Source organism: Scyliorhinus torazame, chromosome 20 (genome assembly GCF_047496885.1).
Source record: "Scyliorhinus torazame isolate Kashiwa2021f chromosome 20, sScyTor2.1, whole genome shotgun sequence".
Classification (NCBI taxonomy): Eukaryota; Metazoa; Chordata; class Chondrichthyes; order Carcharhiniformes; family Scyliorhinidae; genus Scyliorhinus; species Scyliorhinus torazame.
Genome location: NC_092726.1, coordinates 141,521,903 through 141,539,733, shown reverse-complemented (window position 1 = coordinate 141,539,733; position 17,831 = coordinate 141,521,903).

Below are 17,831 nucleotides of genomic sequence, written 5' to 3'. Positions count from 1 at the left end.
TTCCAAAGTCACTGGAGTCAGGGAAAGTCCCAGAGGATTGGAAAATCGCTGTTGTAACCCCCCTGTTCAAGAAGGGAACAAGGAAAAAGATGAAAAATTATAGGCCAATTAGCCTAACCTCGGTTGTTGGCAAGATTCTAGAATCCATTGTTAAGGATGAGATTTCTAAATTATTGGAAGTGCAGGGTCGGATTAGGACAAGTCAACATGGATTTAGTAAGGGGACGTCGTGCCTGGCAAACCTGTTAGAGTTCTTTGAAGAGATAATAAATAGGTTAGACCAAGGAGAGCTAATGGATGTTATCTATCTTGACTTCTAAAAGGCCTTTGATAAGGTGCCCCACGGGAGACTGCTGAGTAAAATAAGGGCCCATGGTATTCGAGGCAAGGTACTAACATGGATTGACGATTGGCTGTCAGGCAGAAGGCAGAGAGTTGGGATAAAAGGTTCTTTTTCGGAATGGCAACCGGTGACGAGTGGTGCCCCGCAGGGTTCAGTGTTGGGGCCACAGCTGTCCTCTTTATATATTAACGATCTAGATGACGGGACTGGGGGCATTCTGGCTAAGTTTGCCGATGATACAAAGATAGGTGGAGGGGCAGGTAGTATGGGGGAGGTGGGGAGGCTGCAGAAAGATTTAGACAGTTTAAGAGAGTGGTCCAAGAAATGGCTGATGAAATTCAACGTGGGCAAGTGCGAGGTCTTGCACTTTGGAAAAAAGAATAGTGGCATGGACTATTTTCTAAACGGTGACAAAATTCATAATGCTGAAGTGCAAAGGGACTTGGGAGTCCTAGTCCAGGATTCTCTAAAGGTAAACTGGCAGGTTGAGTCCGTAATTAAGAAAGCAAATGCAATGTTGTCATTCATCTCAAGAGGCTTGGAATATAAAAGCAGGGATGTACTTCTGAAGCTTTATAAAGCATTAGTTAGGCCCCATTTAGAATACTGTGAGCAATTTTGGGCCCCACACCTCAGGAAGGACATACTGGCACTGGAGCGGGTCCAGCGGAGATTCACACGGATGATCCCAGGAATGGTAGGCCTAACATACGATGAACGTCTGAGGATCCTGGGATTATATTCATTGGAGTTTAGGAGGTTGAGGGGAGATCTAATAGAAACTTACAAGATAATGAATGGCTTAGATAGGGTGGATGTAGGGAAGTTGTTTCCATTAGCAGGGGAGACTAGGACCCGGGGGCACAGCCTTAGAATAAAAGGGAGTCACTTTAGAACATAGATGAGGAGATATTTCTTCAGCCAGAGAGTGGTGGGTCTGTGGAATTCTTTGCCACAGAGGGCGGTGGAGGTTGAGATTCTTTAAGACAGAATTTGATAAATTCTTGATTTCTCGAGGAATTAAGGGCTATGGAGAGAGAGCGGGTAAATGGAGTTGAAATCAGCCATGGTTGAATGGTGGAGTGGACTCGATGGGCCGAATGGCCTTACTTCCGCTCCTATGTCTTATGGTCTTATGGGTGTGTGGTTTGCTGGTTGACTGACTGGGCTAAGGTACATTCAGCATGTGAGGGGTGTGTGGTTTACTGGGTGACTGACTGGGCTATGGTACATTGAGTGTGTGAGGGGTGTAGGTTGATTGAGTGACTGACTAGGATATGGTGCATTTCATATTTACGTAGAATTTACAGTGCAGAAGGAGGCCATTCGGCCCATCGAATCTGCTCCGGCTCTTCGAAAGAGCACCCTACACAAGGTCAACACCTCCACCCTATCTCCATAACCCAGTAACCCCAACCAACACTAAGGGCACTTTTGGACACTAAGGGCAGTTTATCATGGCCAATCCACCTAACCTGCACATCTTTGGACTGTGATAGAAACCGGAGCACAAGGAGAAAAAAACACGCACACAAGGGGAGGATGTGCAGACTCCGTACAAACAGTGACCCAATCCGGAATCGAATCTGGGACCCTGGAGCTTTGAAGCAATTCTGCTATCCACAATGCTACCGTGCTGCCCATGTGAGGGGAGTGTGGTGTATTGTGTGGCTGACTGGGCTATGGTACATTGCATATATGAGAGGAGTTGTGGTGTTCTGGGTGACTGACTGGGCTGTGGTTCATTGTGTATGTGAGGGGTGTGTGGTGTAATGGGTGACAGATTGGGCAATCGTACATTGCGCATGTGATGGGTGTGTCGTTTGTTGGGTGACTAATTGGGCTATGGTTCATTGCATATGTGAGAGGTGTTGTGGTGTACAGGGTGATTGACTGGGCGATGGTACATTGTGTAAGTAAGGGGTGTGTGGTTTTCGGGGTGACTGACTTGGCTATGGTACTATGTATATGTGAGTAGTGTGTGTTGCATTGGGTGACTGACTGGGCTACGGTACAGTGCGTTTGTGAGGGGTGTGGTTTACTTGGTGACTGACTGGTCAATGGTATATTGGGTATGTCAGTTGTGTGTGGTGTATTGTGTGGTTAACCGGGATATGGTACATTGCGTATGTGAGCGGTGTGCTTACTGGGTGACTGACTGGGCTATTGCACATTGCCTGTGTGAGGGGTGTGTGGTTTGCAGATTGACTGATGGTGCTATCGTACGTTGCGTGTGTGAGTGGTGTGTGTTTTGCTGGGTGGCTGACTCGGCTATGGTACATTACATTTGTGACAGGTGTTGTGGTGTACTGGTTACTGACTGGGCTATGGTACATTGCGTATGTGAGAATTGTTTTGGTGTACTGGTGACTGACTGGGCTAGGGTACATTTCGTATGTGAGGGATATGTAATATATTTTGTGGTTGACCTTGCTATGGTACATTGCGTGTCTGAGGGGTGTGTTGTTTACTGGGTGACTGACTGGGCTATGGTACATTGCGTTCTGATAGGTGTGTGGTGTTCTGAGTGACTTATTAGGCGATCGTACATTGCGCATGCGAGGTGTGTGTGGTTTACTGCGTGACTGACTGGGCGATGGTACATTGCGTATGTGAGGGGTGTGTGGTGTATTGTGCGGCTAACTGGGCTATGGTACATTGCGTATGTGAGGGGCGTGTGGTTTACTGGGTGACTGACTGGGCTATGGTACATTGCGTGTGTGAGGGAAGTGTGGTGTATTGTGTGACTAACTGGCCTATGGTACATTGCGTATGTGAGGGGCGTGTGGTTTACTGGGTGACTGACTGGGCTATGGTACATTGCGTTCTGATAGGTGTGTGGTGTTCTGAGTGACTTATTAGGCGATCGTACATTGCGCATGCGAGGTGTGTGTGGTTTACTGCGTGACTGACTGGGCGACGGTACATTGCGTATGTGAGGGGTGTGTGGTGTATTGTGCGGCTAACTGGGCTATGGTACATTGCGTATGTGAGGGGCGTGTGGTTTACTGGGTGACTGACTGGGCTAGGGTACTTTGCGTGTGTGAGGGAAGTGTGGTGTATTGTGTGACTAACTGGCCTATGGTGCATTGCGTACGCGAGGGGTGCGTGGTTTGCAGATTGACTGATGGTGCTATGGTACGTTGTGTATGTGAGGTGTGTGTCTTTTGCTGGAAGGCTGACTGGGCTATGGTACATTGCGTACCTGAGGGGTGAGTGGTTTACTGAGTGACTGACAAGACTATGGTACATAGCGTGTGTGAGGGGTGTGTGGTTTACTGCATGATTGCCTGGGCTATGGTACATTGCGTATGTGACGGTGAGTGGTTTACTAGGTGAGTGTCTGGGCTATGGTACATTCCATATGTCAGGGGTGTGTGGTGTATTGGGTGACTGATTGTGGTATCGTATATTGCGTATGCGTAGGGTGTGTGGTGTATTGTGTGGTTAACCGGGTTATGGTACATTACGTGTGTGAGGGGCGTGTGGTTTACTGGGTGACTGACTGGGCTATGGTACATTGCGTATGTGAGGGGCGTGTGGTTTACTGGGTGACTGACTGGGCTAGGGTACATTGCGGATGTGAGAGGAGTGTGGTGCATTGTGTGACTGACTGGGCCCTGGCAAATTGCGTATGTGAAGGGTGTGTGGTGTATTGTGTGACTGACTGGCCTATGGTGCTTTGCGTATGTGCGGTGTGTGTCTTTTGCTGGGTGGCTGACTGGGCTCTGGTACATTGCGTACCTGAGGGGTGAGTGGTTTACTGACTGACTGACAAGGCTATGGTACATAGCGTGTGTGAGAGATGTGTGGTTTACTACGTGAATGCCTGGGCTATGTTACATTGCATATGTGAGGGTGAGTGGTTTACTAGGTGACTGTCTGGGCTATGGTACATTCCAGATGTGAGGGGTGTGTGGTGTATTGGGTGACTGATTGTGGGATTGTATATTTCGTATGCGTAGGGTGGGTGGTGTATTGTGTCTAACCGGGTTATGGTGCATTACGTGTGTGAGGTTGTGTGGTTTGCAGGGTGACTGACTGTGCTATGGTAAATTGCGTTAGTGAGGGGTTAGAGCTTTATTGTTTGACTGCCTGGGATATGGTACATTGCCTATGTGAGGGGAGTGTGATGTACAGTGTGACTAACTGGGTTATGGTACATTGCTTATGTTAGTGGTGTGTGGTGTACAGTGTGACTAACTGGGTTATGGTACATTGCTTATGTGAGGGGTGTGTGGTGTACTGGGTGACTGACTGGGCTATGGTACATTGCGTATGTGAGGGGCGTGTGGTTTACTGGGTGACTGACTGGGCTAGGGTACTTTGCGTGTGTGAGGGAAGTGTGGTGTATTGTGTGACTAACTGGCCTATGGTGCATTGCGTACGCGAGGGGTGCGTGGTTTGCAGATTGACTGATGGTGCTATGGTACGTTGTGTATGTGAGGTGTGTGTCTTTTGCTGGGTGGCTGACTGGGCTATGGTACATTGCGTACCTGAGGGGTGAGTGGTTTACTGAGTGACTGACAAGACTATGGTACATAGCGTGTGTGAGGGGTGTGTGGTTTACTGCATGATTGCCTGGGCTATGGTACATTGCGTATGTGACGGTGAGTGGTTTACTAGGTGAGTGTCTGGGCTATGGTACATTCCATATGTCAGGGGTGTGTGGTGTATTGGGTGACTGATTGTGGTATCGTATATTGCGTATGCGTAGGGTGTGTGGTGTATTGTGTGGTTAACCGGGTTATGGTACATTACGTGTGTGAGGGGCGTGTGGTTTACTGGGTGACTGACTGGGCTATGGTACATTGCGTATGTGAGGGGCGTGTGGTTTACTGGGTGACTGACTGGGCTAGGGTACATTGCGGATGTGAGAGGAGTGTGGTGCATTGTGTGACTGACTGGGCCCTGGCAAATTGCGTATGTGAAGGGTGTGTGGTGTATTGTGTGACTGACTGGCCTATGGTGCTTTGCGTATGTGCGGTGTGTGTCTTTTGCTGGGTGGCTGACTGGGCTCTGGTACATTGCGTACCTGAGGGGTGAGTGGTTTACTGACTGACTGACAAGGCTATGGTACATAGCGTGTGTGAGAGATGTGTGGTTTACTACGTGAATGCCTGGGCTATGTTACATTGCATATGTGAGGGTGAGTGGTTTACTAGGTGACTGTCTGGGCTATGGTACATTCCAGATGTGAGGGGTGTGTGGTGTATTGGGTGACTGATTGTGGGATTGTATATTTCGTATGCGTAGGGTGGGTGGTGTATTGTGTCTAACCGGGTTATGGTGCATTACGTGTGTGAGGTTGTGTGGTTTGCAGGGTGACTGACTGTGCTATGGTAAATTGCGTTAGTGAGGGGTTAGAGCTTTATTGTTTGACTGCCTGGGATATGGTACATTGCCTATGTGAGGGGAGTGTGATGTACAGTGTGACTAACTGGGTTATGGTACATTGCTTATGTTAGGGGTGTGTGGTGTACAGTGTGACTAACTGGGTTATGGTACATTGCTAATGTGAGGGTGTGTGGTGTACTGTGTGGCTAACTGGGCTATGGTTCATTGCATATGTGATGTGTGCTGGGTTTATTGTGCGGCTTACTGGGCTCCGATACATTGCGCGTGTGAGGGGTTTGTGGTTTACTGAGTGACTGACTAGGCTATGGTACATTGTGTATGTGAGAGATGACTGGTTTACTGAGAGACTGACTATGCTATGGTACATTGCGCATTGAGGGCAGTGTGGTGTATTGTATGGCTGACATGACTATGGTACATTGCATATGTAAGAGGTGCACTGGGTGACTAATTGGGCGATCGTACATTGCGCATGTGAGGTGTGTGAGGTTTGTTGGGTGATTGAGTGGGCTATGGTTCATTCCATATGTGAGGGGTATGTGTTGTATTGTGTGGTTAACCGGGCTATGGTACATTGGGTTTGTGGGGGGGGGGGGTGGTTTGCTGGGTGACTGACTGGGCTATGGCACATTGCGTATGTGAGCGGTGTGTGGTTGACTGAGTGACTGGCTGAGCTATGGAACATTGCGTATGTGAGGACTGTGTGGTTTAGTGGGTGACTGACTGGGCTATGGTGTATTGCGTATGTAAGGGTTTTGTGGTGTTAATGGGTGACTGATTGGGCGATCGCACATTGCGTATGTGAGGGATGTATGGTTTGCCTGGTGAAGAAATTGGAAATGAGCAGTCACCTTGTTAGAAGTTTTCTATAGCCCCCCCCCCCCCCCCGCCCACCCCCCCAATAGTAACAAAGATGTGGAGGAACAGATTGGGAAACAGATTTTGGAACGGTGCAGAAGTCATAGGATAGTAGACATGGGCGACTTTAACTTCCCAAATATTGAGTGGAAACTCTTTAGATGAAATAGTTTGGATGGGGTGGTGTTTGTGCAGTGTGTCCAGGAAGCTTTTCTAACACAGTATGTAGATTGTCCGACCAGAGGAGGGGCAATATTGGATTTAGTACTGGGTAATGAACCAGGGCAAGTGATAGATTTGTGACTGGGGGAGCATTTTGGAGATAGTGACCACAATTCTGTGACTTTCACTTTAGTAATGGAGAGGGATACGTACGTGCAACAGGGCAAGGTTTACAATTGGTGGAAGGGTAAATACGATGTTGTCAGACAAGAATTGAAGTGCACAAGTTGGGAACGCAGGCTGGCAGGGAAGGGCATAAGTGAAATGTGGAACTTGTTCAAGGAACAGGTGCTACGTGTCCTTGATATGTATGTCCCTGTCAGGCAGGGAAGAGATGGTCGAGTGAGGGAACCATGGTTGACAAGAGAGGTTGAATGTCTTGTTAAGAGGAAAAAGGTGACTGATGCAAGGCTGAGGAAACACGGTTCAGACAGGGCATTGGAGGGATACAAGATAGCCAGGAGGGAACTGAAGAAAGGGATTAGGAGAGCTAAGAGAGGGCATGAACAATCTTTGGCGGGTAGGATCAAGGAAAACCCCAAGGCCTTTTACACATATGTGAGAAATATGAGAATGACTAGAGCGAGGGTAGGTCCGATCAAGGACAGTAGCGGGAGATTGTGTATTGAGTCTGAAGAGATAGGAGAGGTCTTGAACGAGTACTTTTCTTCTGTATTTACAAATGAGAGGGGCAATATTGTTGGAGAGGACAGTGTGAAACAGATTGGTAAGCTCGAGGAAATACTTGTTTGGAAGGAAGATGTGTTGGGCATTTTGAAAAACTTGAGGATAGACAAGTCCCCCGGGCCTGACGGGATATATCAAAGGATTCTATGGGAAGCAAGAGATGAAATTGCAGAGCCGTTGGCAATGATCTTTTCGTCCTCACTGTCAACAGGGGTGGTACCAGGGGATTGGAGAGTGGCGAATGTCGTGCCCCTGTTCAAAAAAGGTACTAGGGATAACCCTGGGAATTACAGGCCAGTTAGTCTTACTTCGGTGGTAGGCAAAGTAATGGAAAGGGTACTGAAGGATAGGATTTCTGAGCATCTGGAAAGACACAGCTTGATTAGGGATAGTCAGCACGGATTTGTGAGGGGTAGGTCTTGCCTTACAAGTCTTATTGAATTCTTTGAGGAGGTGACCAAGCATGTGGATGAAGGTAAAGCAGTGGATATAGTGTACATGGATTTTAGTAAGGCATTTAATAAAGTTCCCCATGATAGGCTTATGCAGAATGTAAGGAGGCATGGGATAGTGGGAAATTTGGCCAGTTGAATAACGAACTGGCTAACTGATAGAAGTCAGAGAGTGGTGGTGGATGGCAAATATTCAGCCTGGATCCCAGTTACCAGTGGCGTACCGCAGGGATCAGTTCTGGGTCCTCTGCTGTTAGAGATTTTCATCAATGACTTGGATGAGGGAGTTGAAGGGTGGGTCAGTAAATTTGCAGCCGATACGAAGATTGGTGGAATTGTGGATCGTAAGGAGGGCTGGTGTCGGCTGCAAAGAGACATAGATAGGATGCAGAGCTGGGCTGAGAAGTGGCAGATGGAGTTTAACCCTGAAAAGTGTGAGGTTGTCCATTTTGGAAGGACAAATATGAATGCGGAATACAGGGTTAACGGTAGAGTTCTTGGCAATGTGGAGGAGCAGAGAGATCTTGGGGTCTATGTCCATACATCTTTGAAAGTTGCCACTCAAGTGGATAGAGCTGTGAAGAAGGCCTATGGTGTGCTCGCGTTCATTAAAAGAGGGATTGAATTTAAGAGCCGGGAGGTGATGATGCAGCTGTACAAAACTTTGGTAAGGCCACATTTGGAGTACTGTGTACAGTTCTGGTCGCCTCATTTTAGGAAGGACGTGGAAGCTCTGGAAAAGGTGCAAAGAAGATTTACCAGGATGTTGCCTGGAATGGAGAGTAGGTCTTACGAGGAAAGGTTGAGGGCACTAGGCCTTTTCTCATTAGAGCGGAGAAGGATGAGGAGCGACTTGATAGAGGTTTACAAGATGATCAGGGGAATAGATAGAGTAGACAGTCAGAGACTTTTTCTCCGGGTGGAACAAACCATTACAAGGGGACATAAATTTAAGGTGAAAGGTGGAAGGTATAGGAGGGATATCAGAGGTAGGTTCTTTACCCAGAGAGTAGTGGGGGCATGGAATGCACTGCCTGTGGAAGTAGTTGAGTCGGAAACATTAGGGACCTTCAAGCAGCTATTGGATAGGTACATGGATTAAGTAAAATGATATAGTGTAGATTTATTTGTTCTTAAGGGCAGCACGGTAGCATTGTGGATAGCACAATTGCTTCACAGCTCCATGGTCCCAGGTTCGATTCCGGCTTGGGTCATTGTCTGTGCGGAGTCTGCACGTCCTCCCCGTGACTGCGTGGGTTTCCTCCGGGTGCTCCGGTTTCCTCCCACAGTCCAAAGATGTGCGGGTTAGGTGAATTGGCCAAGGATAAATTGCCCTTAATGTCCAAATTGCCCTTGGTGTTGGGTGAAGGTGATGAGTTTTGGTAGGGTGCTCTTTCCAAGAGCCGGTGCAGACTCAAAGGGCCGAATGGCCTCCTTCTGCACTGTAAATTCAATGATAATCTATGATTAATCTGGGACAAAGGTTCGGCACAACATCGTGGGCCGAAGGGCCTGTTCTGTGCTGTATTGTCTATGTTCTATGTTCTATGACTCACTGGGCTATTGTACAATGCGTATATGAAGGTGTGTTATACCAGGTGACTATCTGGGGTATTGTACATTGCGCATGTCAGGGGTGTGTGGTGAATTGTGTGGCTGACTGGGCTAAGGCACATTGCGTATGTAAGGGGTGTGTGGTTTACTGGGTGACTGAATGTGATATGGTACATTGCGTATGTGAGGGGTGTGTGGCGCTCTGGGTGACTGACTGGGTTATGGTACTTTGCGTATGTGAGAGGTGTGCGGTTTACTGGGTGACTGACTGGGCTATGGTCCATTGCGTAGGTGAGAGGTGTGTGGCTTAATGGGTGACTGACTGGGCTTTGGTACATTACGTATGTGAAGGGTGTGTACTGTATTGTGTAGCTGACTGGGCAATGGTACATTGAGTATGTGGCAGGTGTCTGGTTTGCTGGGTGTCTGCAGGGCCATGGTACTTTGAGTATGTGAGGGGTATGTGGTGTAATGTGTGGACAACTAGGCTATTGTATATAGCATATTTGAGGGGTGTGTGGTGTATTGTGTGCCTAAGGGCGAGGGTACGTTGCGTATGTGAGGGGTGTTGGTGTACTGGGTGACTGATTGGGCTATGGTACATTGCCTATGTGAGGGGTGTGTCGTTTACCGGGTGACTGGCTCGGATATGGTACATTGCGATGTTAGGGGTGCGTTGTTTACTGGGTGACTGACTGCGCAATGGTCCGTTGCGTATGTGAGGGGTATGTGGTTCATTGTATGACTGGTTGGGCTGTGGTACATTCCGTATGTGAAGGGTGTGTGGTTTACTGGGTGAGTGACTGGGCTATCGTACATTGCGTATGCGAGGCGTGTGAGGTGTATTGTGTGCCTAACTGTGCTATGGTACATTGCGCATGTGAGCGGTTTGTCGTGTAATGTGTGTCTGACTGGGCTATGGTTCATTGCGTATCTGACGGGTTTGTGGCTTCCTAGATGGCTGACTGGGCTATGGCTCATTGCGTAAGTGAGGGATGAGTGGTTTGCAGTGTGACTGACTGGGCTGTGGAAAGTTGCGTATGTGAGGTGTGTGTGTTTTGCTGGGTGGCTGACTGGGCTTTGGTACATTGCGTATGTCAGGGGTGAGTGGTTTATTGGGTGACTGACTGGGCTGTGGTACATTGCGTATGTGAGAGGTGTGTGGTTTACTGGGTGAAAGACTGGGCTATGGTACATTGCGTGTGCTAGGTGTGTGAAGTTTAAACATAGAACATAGAACATTACAGCGCAGTACAGGCCCTTCGGCCCTCAATGTTGCGCCGACCTGTGAAACCACGCTAAAGCCCATCTACACTATTCCCTTATTGTCCATATTTCTATCCAATGACCGTTTGCATGCCCTTTGGTTTGGCGAGTCCACTACTGTTGCAGGCAGGGCACTCAACGCCCTTACTATTCTCTGAGTAAAGAACCTACCTCTGACATCTGTCCTATATCTATCTCCCCTCAATTTAAAGATATGTTCCCTCGTGCTCGACATCACCATCATAGGAAAAAGGCTATCACTGTCCACCCTATCCAATCCTCTGATCATCTTGTATGCCTCAATTAAGTCACCTCTTAACCTTCTTCTCTCTAACGAAAATAGCATCAGGTCCCTCAGCCTTTCCTCATAAGATTTTCCCTCCATATAAGGCAACATTCTGGTAAATCTCCTCTGCACCCTTTCCAATGCTTCCACATCTTTCCTATAATGCGGCGACCAGAATTGCACGCAATACTCCAAATGCGGTCGCAGCAGAGTGTTGTATAGCTGCAACATGACCTCATGGCTCCTAAACTCAATCCCTCTACCAATAAAAGCTAACACACCATACGCCGTTTTAACGACCCTCTCAACCTGGGTGGCAGCTTTCAGGATCTATGTACATGGACACCGAGATCTCTCTGCTCATCCACACTGCCAAGAATCTTACCATTAGATCAGAACTCAGTCTTTTTGTTATTCCTTCCAAAATGAATCACCTGACACTTTTCTGCATTAAACTCCATTTGCCACCTCTCAGCCAGGCGCTGCAGCTTATCTGTGTTCCTCTGTAACTTGTAACATCCTTCCGCACTGTCCACAACTCCACCGACTTTAGTGTCATCTGCAAATTTACTCACCCATCCTTCCACGCCCTCCTCCAGGTCATTTATAAAAATGACAAACAGCAGTGGCCCCAAAACAGATCCTTGTGGTACACCGCTAGTAACTGGACTCCAGTCTGAACATTTCCCATCAACCACCACCCTTTGTCTTCTTCCAGCTAGCCAATTTCTGATCCAAACTGCAAAATCACCCTGAATCCCATGCCTCCGTATTTTCTGCAGTAGCCTACCATGGCGAACGTTATCAAACGCTTTACTGAAATCCATATACACCACATCAACTGCTTTACCCTCATCCACCTGTTTGGTCACCTTCTCAAAGAACTCTATAAGTTTTGTGAGGCACGACCTACCCTTCACAAAACCGTGTTGACTATCTCTAATCAAATTATTCCTTTCCAGATGATTATACATCATATCTCTTATAAACCTTTCCAATATTTTTCCCACAACAGAAGTAAGGCTCACTGGTCTATAGTTACCGGGGTTATCTCTGCTCCCCTTCTTGAACGAGGGGACAACATTTGCTATCCTCCAGTCTTCTGGGACTATTCCTGTAGACAAAGATTAGTTAAAGATCAAGGCCAAAGGCTCAGCAATCTCCTACCTAGCATCCCAGAGAATCCTAGGATAAATCCCAACTGGCCCAGGTGACTTATCTATTGTCACACTTTCCAGAATTGCTAACACCTCCTCCTTATGAACCTCAAGTCCTTCTAGTCGAGTAGCCTGTATCTCGGTATTCTCCTCGACATCACTGTCTGTTTCCTGTGAGAATACTGACGAAAAATATTCATTTAGCACCTCTTCTATCTCCTCGGACTCCAAGCACAATTTCCCACTCCTGTCCTTGACTGGCCCTACTCTTATCCTTGTCATTCTTTTATTTCTCATATATCTATAGAAAGCTTTAGTGTTATCCTTGTTCCTACCTGCCAAAGACTTCTCATGTCCCCTCCTGGCTCGTCTTAGCTCTCTCTTTCGGTCCTTCCTAGCTAACTTGCAACTCTCGAGCGCCCTAACTGCACCTTCATGTCTCATCTTTACATAAGTCTCCTTCTTCCTCTTGACAAGTGTTTCGACTGCTTTAGTAAACCACGGTTACCTCACTCGACCACTTCCTCCCTGCCTGACAGGTACATACTTATCAAGGACACTCAGTAGCTGTTCCTTCAACAAGCTCCACATTTCCATTGTGCCCATCTCCCGCAGTTTTCCTCTCCATCCGATGCATCCTAAGTCTTGCCTCATCGCATCATAATTGCCTTTCCCCCAGATATAATTCTTGCCCGTCGGTATATACCTATCCCTTTCCATCACTAAAGTAAACGTAATCGAATTGTGGTCATTATCAGCAAAGTGCTCACCTACCTCCAAATCTAACACCTGTCCTGGTTCATTACCCAGTCCCAAATCCAATATGGCCTCGCCTCTCGTTGGCCTATCTACATACTGTGTGAGGAAACCCTCCTGCACACATTGGACAAAAACGGAACCATCTAATGTACTCGAAATATAGCCTTACTGCGCTATGGTACATTGCGTATGTGAGGGGTATGTGGTGTATCGGCTGACTAATTGTGGGATCGTACAATGCGTATGTGATGGGTGTGTGGTGTATTGTGTGGTTAACCAGCCTCTGGTCAATGTACATTGGGTATTAGAGGGGTGTGTGGTTTACTGGGTGACTGACTGGACTATGGTGCATTGCGTATGTGAGGGGTGTGCGGTGTACTGGCTGACTGACAGGGTAATGGTACATTGCGTATGTGAGGGGTGTGTGGTTTGCTGGGTGACTGACTGGGCTACGGTCCATTGCGTATGTGAGTGGTGTGTGGTTTACTGGGTGACTAACTGGGCTATGGTACATTGCGTATGTGAGGGGTGTGTGGTTTGCTGGGTGACTGACGGGTCTTTGGCACATTGTGTATGTGAGGAGTGTGCGGTTTACTGGGTGACTGACTGGGCTTTGGTACATTGCGTCTATGTGGGGTGTGTGGTGTACTGGGTGACTGTCTGCGCTATGGTACATTGCGTATGTGAGGGGTATGTGGTGTATTGGCTGACTAAATGTGGGATCGTACATTGCGAATGTGATAGGTGTGTGGTGTATTGTGTGGTTAACCAGCCTATGGTCAATGGTACATTGCGTATATGAGGGGTGTGCGGTGTACTGGCTGACTGACAGGGCAATGGCACATTGCGTATGTGAGGGGTGTGTGGTTTACTGGGTGACTAATTGGGACATGGTACATTGCGAATATGAGGGGTGTGTGGTTTACTGGGTGACTGTCTGCGCTATGGTACATTGCGTATGTGAGGGGTATGTGGTGTATCGGCTGAATAATTGTGGGATCGTACAATGCGTATGTGAGGGGTGTGTGGTGTATTGTGTGGTTAACCAGCCTATGGTCAATGTACATTGAGTATTAGAGGGGTGTGTGGTTTACTGGGTGACTGACTGGACTATGGTGCATTGCGTATGTGAGGGGTGTGCGGTGTACTGGCTGACTGACAGGGTAATGGTACATTGCGTATGTGAGGGGTGTGTGGTTTGCTGGGTGACTGACTGGGCTACGGTCCATTGTGTATGTGAGGAGTGTGCGGTTTACTGGGTGACTAACTGGGCTATGGTACACTGTGTATATGAGGGGTGCGTGGTTTGCTGGGTGACTGACGGGTCTTTGGCACATTGTGTATGTGAGGAGTGTGCGGTTTACTGGGTGACTGACTGGGCTTTGGTACATTTTGTATGTGTGGGGTGTGTGGTGTACTGGGTGACTGTCTGCGCTATGGTACATTGCGTATGTGAGGGGTATGTGGTGTATTGGCTGACTAAATGTGGGATCGTACAATGCGTATGTGATAGGTGTGTGGTGTATTGTGTGGTTAACCAGCCTATGGTCAATGGTACATTGAGTATGTGAGGGGTGTGTGGTTTACTGGGTGACTGACTGGACTATGGTACAATGCGTATATGAGGGGTGTGCGGTGTACTGGCTGACTGACAGGGCAATGGCACATTGCGTATGTGAGGGGTGTGTGGTTTACTGGGTGACTAATTGGGACATGGTACATTGCGAATATGAGGGGTGTGTGGTTTACTGGGTGACTGTCTGCGCTATGGTACATTGCGTATGTGAGGGGTATGTGGTGTATCGGCTGACTAATTGTGGGATCGTACAATGCGTATGTGAGGGGTGTGTGGTGTATTGTGTGACTGACTGGTCTATGGTCCATTGTGTATGTGAGGGGTGTGTGGCGTAATGGGTGACTAATTGGACGATCTTACATTGCGCATTTGATGGGGGGGGGTGTACAGGATGACTGAATGGGCGATGATACATTGCGTATGTGAGTGGTGTGTGGTTTATTGTCTCTAACTGTGCAATCGTACATTGCGTAGGTGAGGGGTATGTGGTTTACTGGATGACTGACTGGGCAATGGTTCATTGCATATGTCAGGTGTGTTAGGTTTATTGTGTGGCTCGCTGGGCTCCGGTACATTGCGTATGTGAGGGGTGTGTACTTTCCTGGGTGACTGACTGTGCTATGGTACATTCCGTACGCGAGAGGTGAGTGGTTTACTGAGTGACTGATTGGGCGATCGTACATTGCGTATGTCAGGGGTGTATGGTTTACTGGGTGACTGACGGGGCCAAGCACAATCAGTCTATGTGACTATGGTTCGTTGCGTGTGTGAGTGATTTACTGGGTGACTTACTGGGCTATGGTTCATTGCGTATGTGAGGGGTCTGTGGTTTACTGGGTGACTGACAGGGCAATGGTACATTGCGTATGTGAGGGATGTGTGGTGTACTGGGTGACTGTCTGGGCTATGGTTCATGGCGTGTGTGAGGGGTTTGTGTTTTTTTCTGGCTGACAGACTGGGCGACAGTACATTGCGCATGCGAGGGGTGTGTGGTGTACCGGGTGACTGACTGGTCGATGTTCCATTGCTTATGTGAGGGGTGTGTGTGTATTGTGTGGCTAACTGGGCAATGGTACATTGCGTATGTAAGGGGTGTGTGGTTTTCTGGGTGACTGACTGGACAATGGTACATTATCATAAAATTTACAACGCAGAAGGAGGCCATTCGTCCCATCGAGTCTGCACTGGCTCATGGAAAGAGCACCCAACCCAACGTCAACACCTCCACCCTATCCCCATAACCCAGTAACCCTACACAACACTAAGGGCAATTTACCATGGCCAATCCACCTAACCTGCACATCTTTGGACTGTGGGAGGAAACCGGAGCACCCGGAGGAAACCCACGCACACACGGGGAGGATGTGCAGACTCCGCACAGACAGTGACCCAAGCAGGAATCGAACCTGGGACCCTGGTGCTGTGAAGCAATTGTGCTATTCACAATGCTACCGTGCTGCCCTACACATTGCGTATGTGAGGGGTGTGTGGTGTACTAGGTGACTGACTGTGCTGAGGTACATTGCGTATGTGAGGGGTTTGTGGTTTCCAGGGTGACTGACTGGGCTATGGTACACTGTGTATGTGAGGGGTGTGTGGTTTGCTGGGTGACTGACTGGCCTTTGGTACATTGTCGATGTGAGGAGTGTGCGGTTTACTGGGTGAATGTCTGGGCTATGGTACATTGCGTAAGTGAGGGGTGCGTGGTTTTCTGTGTGGCTGTCTGGGCTATGGTACATTGCTTATGTGAGGGGTGTGTGGTGTATTGTCTGGCTGACTGGGCAATGGCACATTGTGTATGTGAGGGCTGTGCGGTTTCCTAGGTTACTGACTGGCTGTGGTAAATTGCGTGCGTGAGGGGTGTGTGTGGTTTACAGGTGACTGACTGCGCTATGGTACATTGCGTATGTGAGTGGTGTGCTGTTTTCTGTGTGGCTGTCTGGACTCCGGTACATTGCTTATGTGAGGGGAGTGTGGTTTACTGAGTGACTGACTGGGCAATGGGACTTTGCGTATGTGAGGGGTGTGTGCTGTATTTTGTGGCTACTGGGCTATGGTACATTGCGTATGTGAGGGGTGTGTGCTGTATTTTGTGGCTACTGAGCTATGCTACATTGCGTATGTGAGGGGTGAGTGGTGTATTGTGTGGCTGACTGGGCTGTGGTATATTGCTTATGTGAGGGGTGTGTGATTTACTGAGTGATTGACTGGCACATTGCGTATGTGACGGGTGTTTGGTTTGCTGGTTGGCTTCCTGGGCTATGGTACATTGAGCCTGTGAGGGCTTTTGTGGTTTTCTGGGTGGCTGCCTGGGCAATGGTACATTGCGTATGTGAAGGTTGTGTGGTTTACTGGGTGACTGACTGGGCTATGGTACATAGCATGTGTGTGTGGGGAGTGGTGTATTGTGTGGCTAACTGAGCGATGGTCATTGCATATGTGAGGGGTGTATGGTGTACTGGGTGACTGATTGGGCTTTCGTCCATTACGTATGTGAGGGGCATGTGGTGTACTGGGTGACTGACTGGGGTATGGCACATTGCGTCCGTGAAGAGTGTGTGGTTTAATGAGTGACGGATTGGGATATGGTACCTTGCGCATGTGAGGGGTGTATGGTATTGTGTGGCTAACTGAGCGATGGTACATTGCATATGCGAGGGGTGTGAGTTTTATTGGGTGACTGACTTGGCTATGGTATATAGCATGTGTGGGTGGTGTATGGTGTATTCTGTGGCTAACTGAGCGATGGTACATTGCGTGTGTGAGGGGTGTGTGGTTTGTTGGGTGTCTGACTGTGCTGCAGTACATTGCGTATGTGAGGGGTGTGTGGTTTACAGGGTGACTGACTCGGTAAGGTACATTGTGTGTGTGAGGGGTGTGTGGTCTATTGTGTGGCTGACTGGGCTATGGTTCATTGCGTCTGTAATGGGTGCGTGGTGAATTGTGTGGCGAACTGAACGATGGTACATTGCATATGTGATGGGTGTGTGGTGTACTGGGTGACTGACTGGGCTGTGGCACATTGCGTGTGTGAGGGGTGTGTGGTGTACTGGGTGACTGACTGGGCTGTGGCACATTGCGTGTGTGAGGGGTGTGTGGTGTACTGGGTGACTGACTGGGCTGTGGCACATTGCGTATGTGAGGGGTGTGTGGTTTACTGGGTGACTGACTGGGCTGTGGTACATTGCGTGCGTGAGGGGTGTGTGTGGTTTAATGGGTGACTGACTGGGCTATGGTACATTGCGTATGTGAGGGGTGTGTGGTTTACTGGGTGACTGACTGTGGTAGATTGCGTATGTGATGTGTGTGAGGT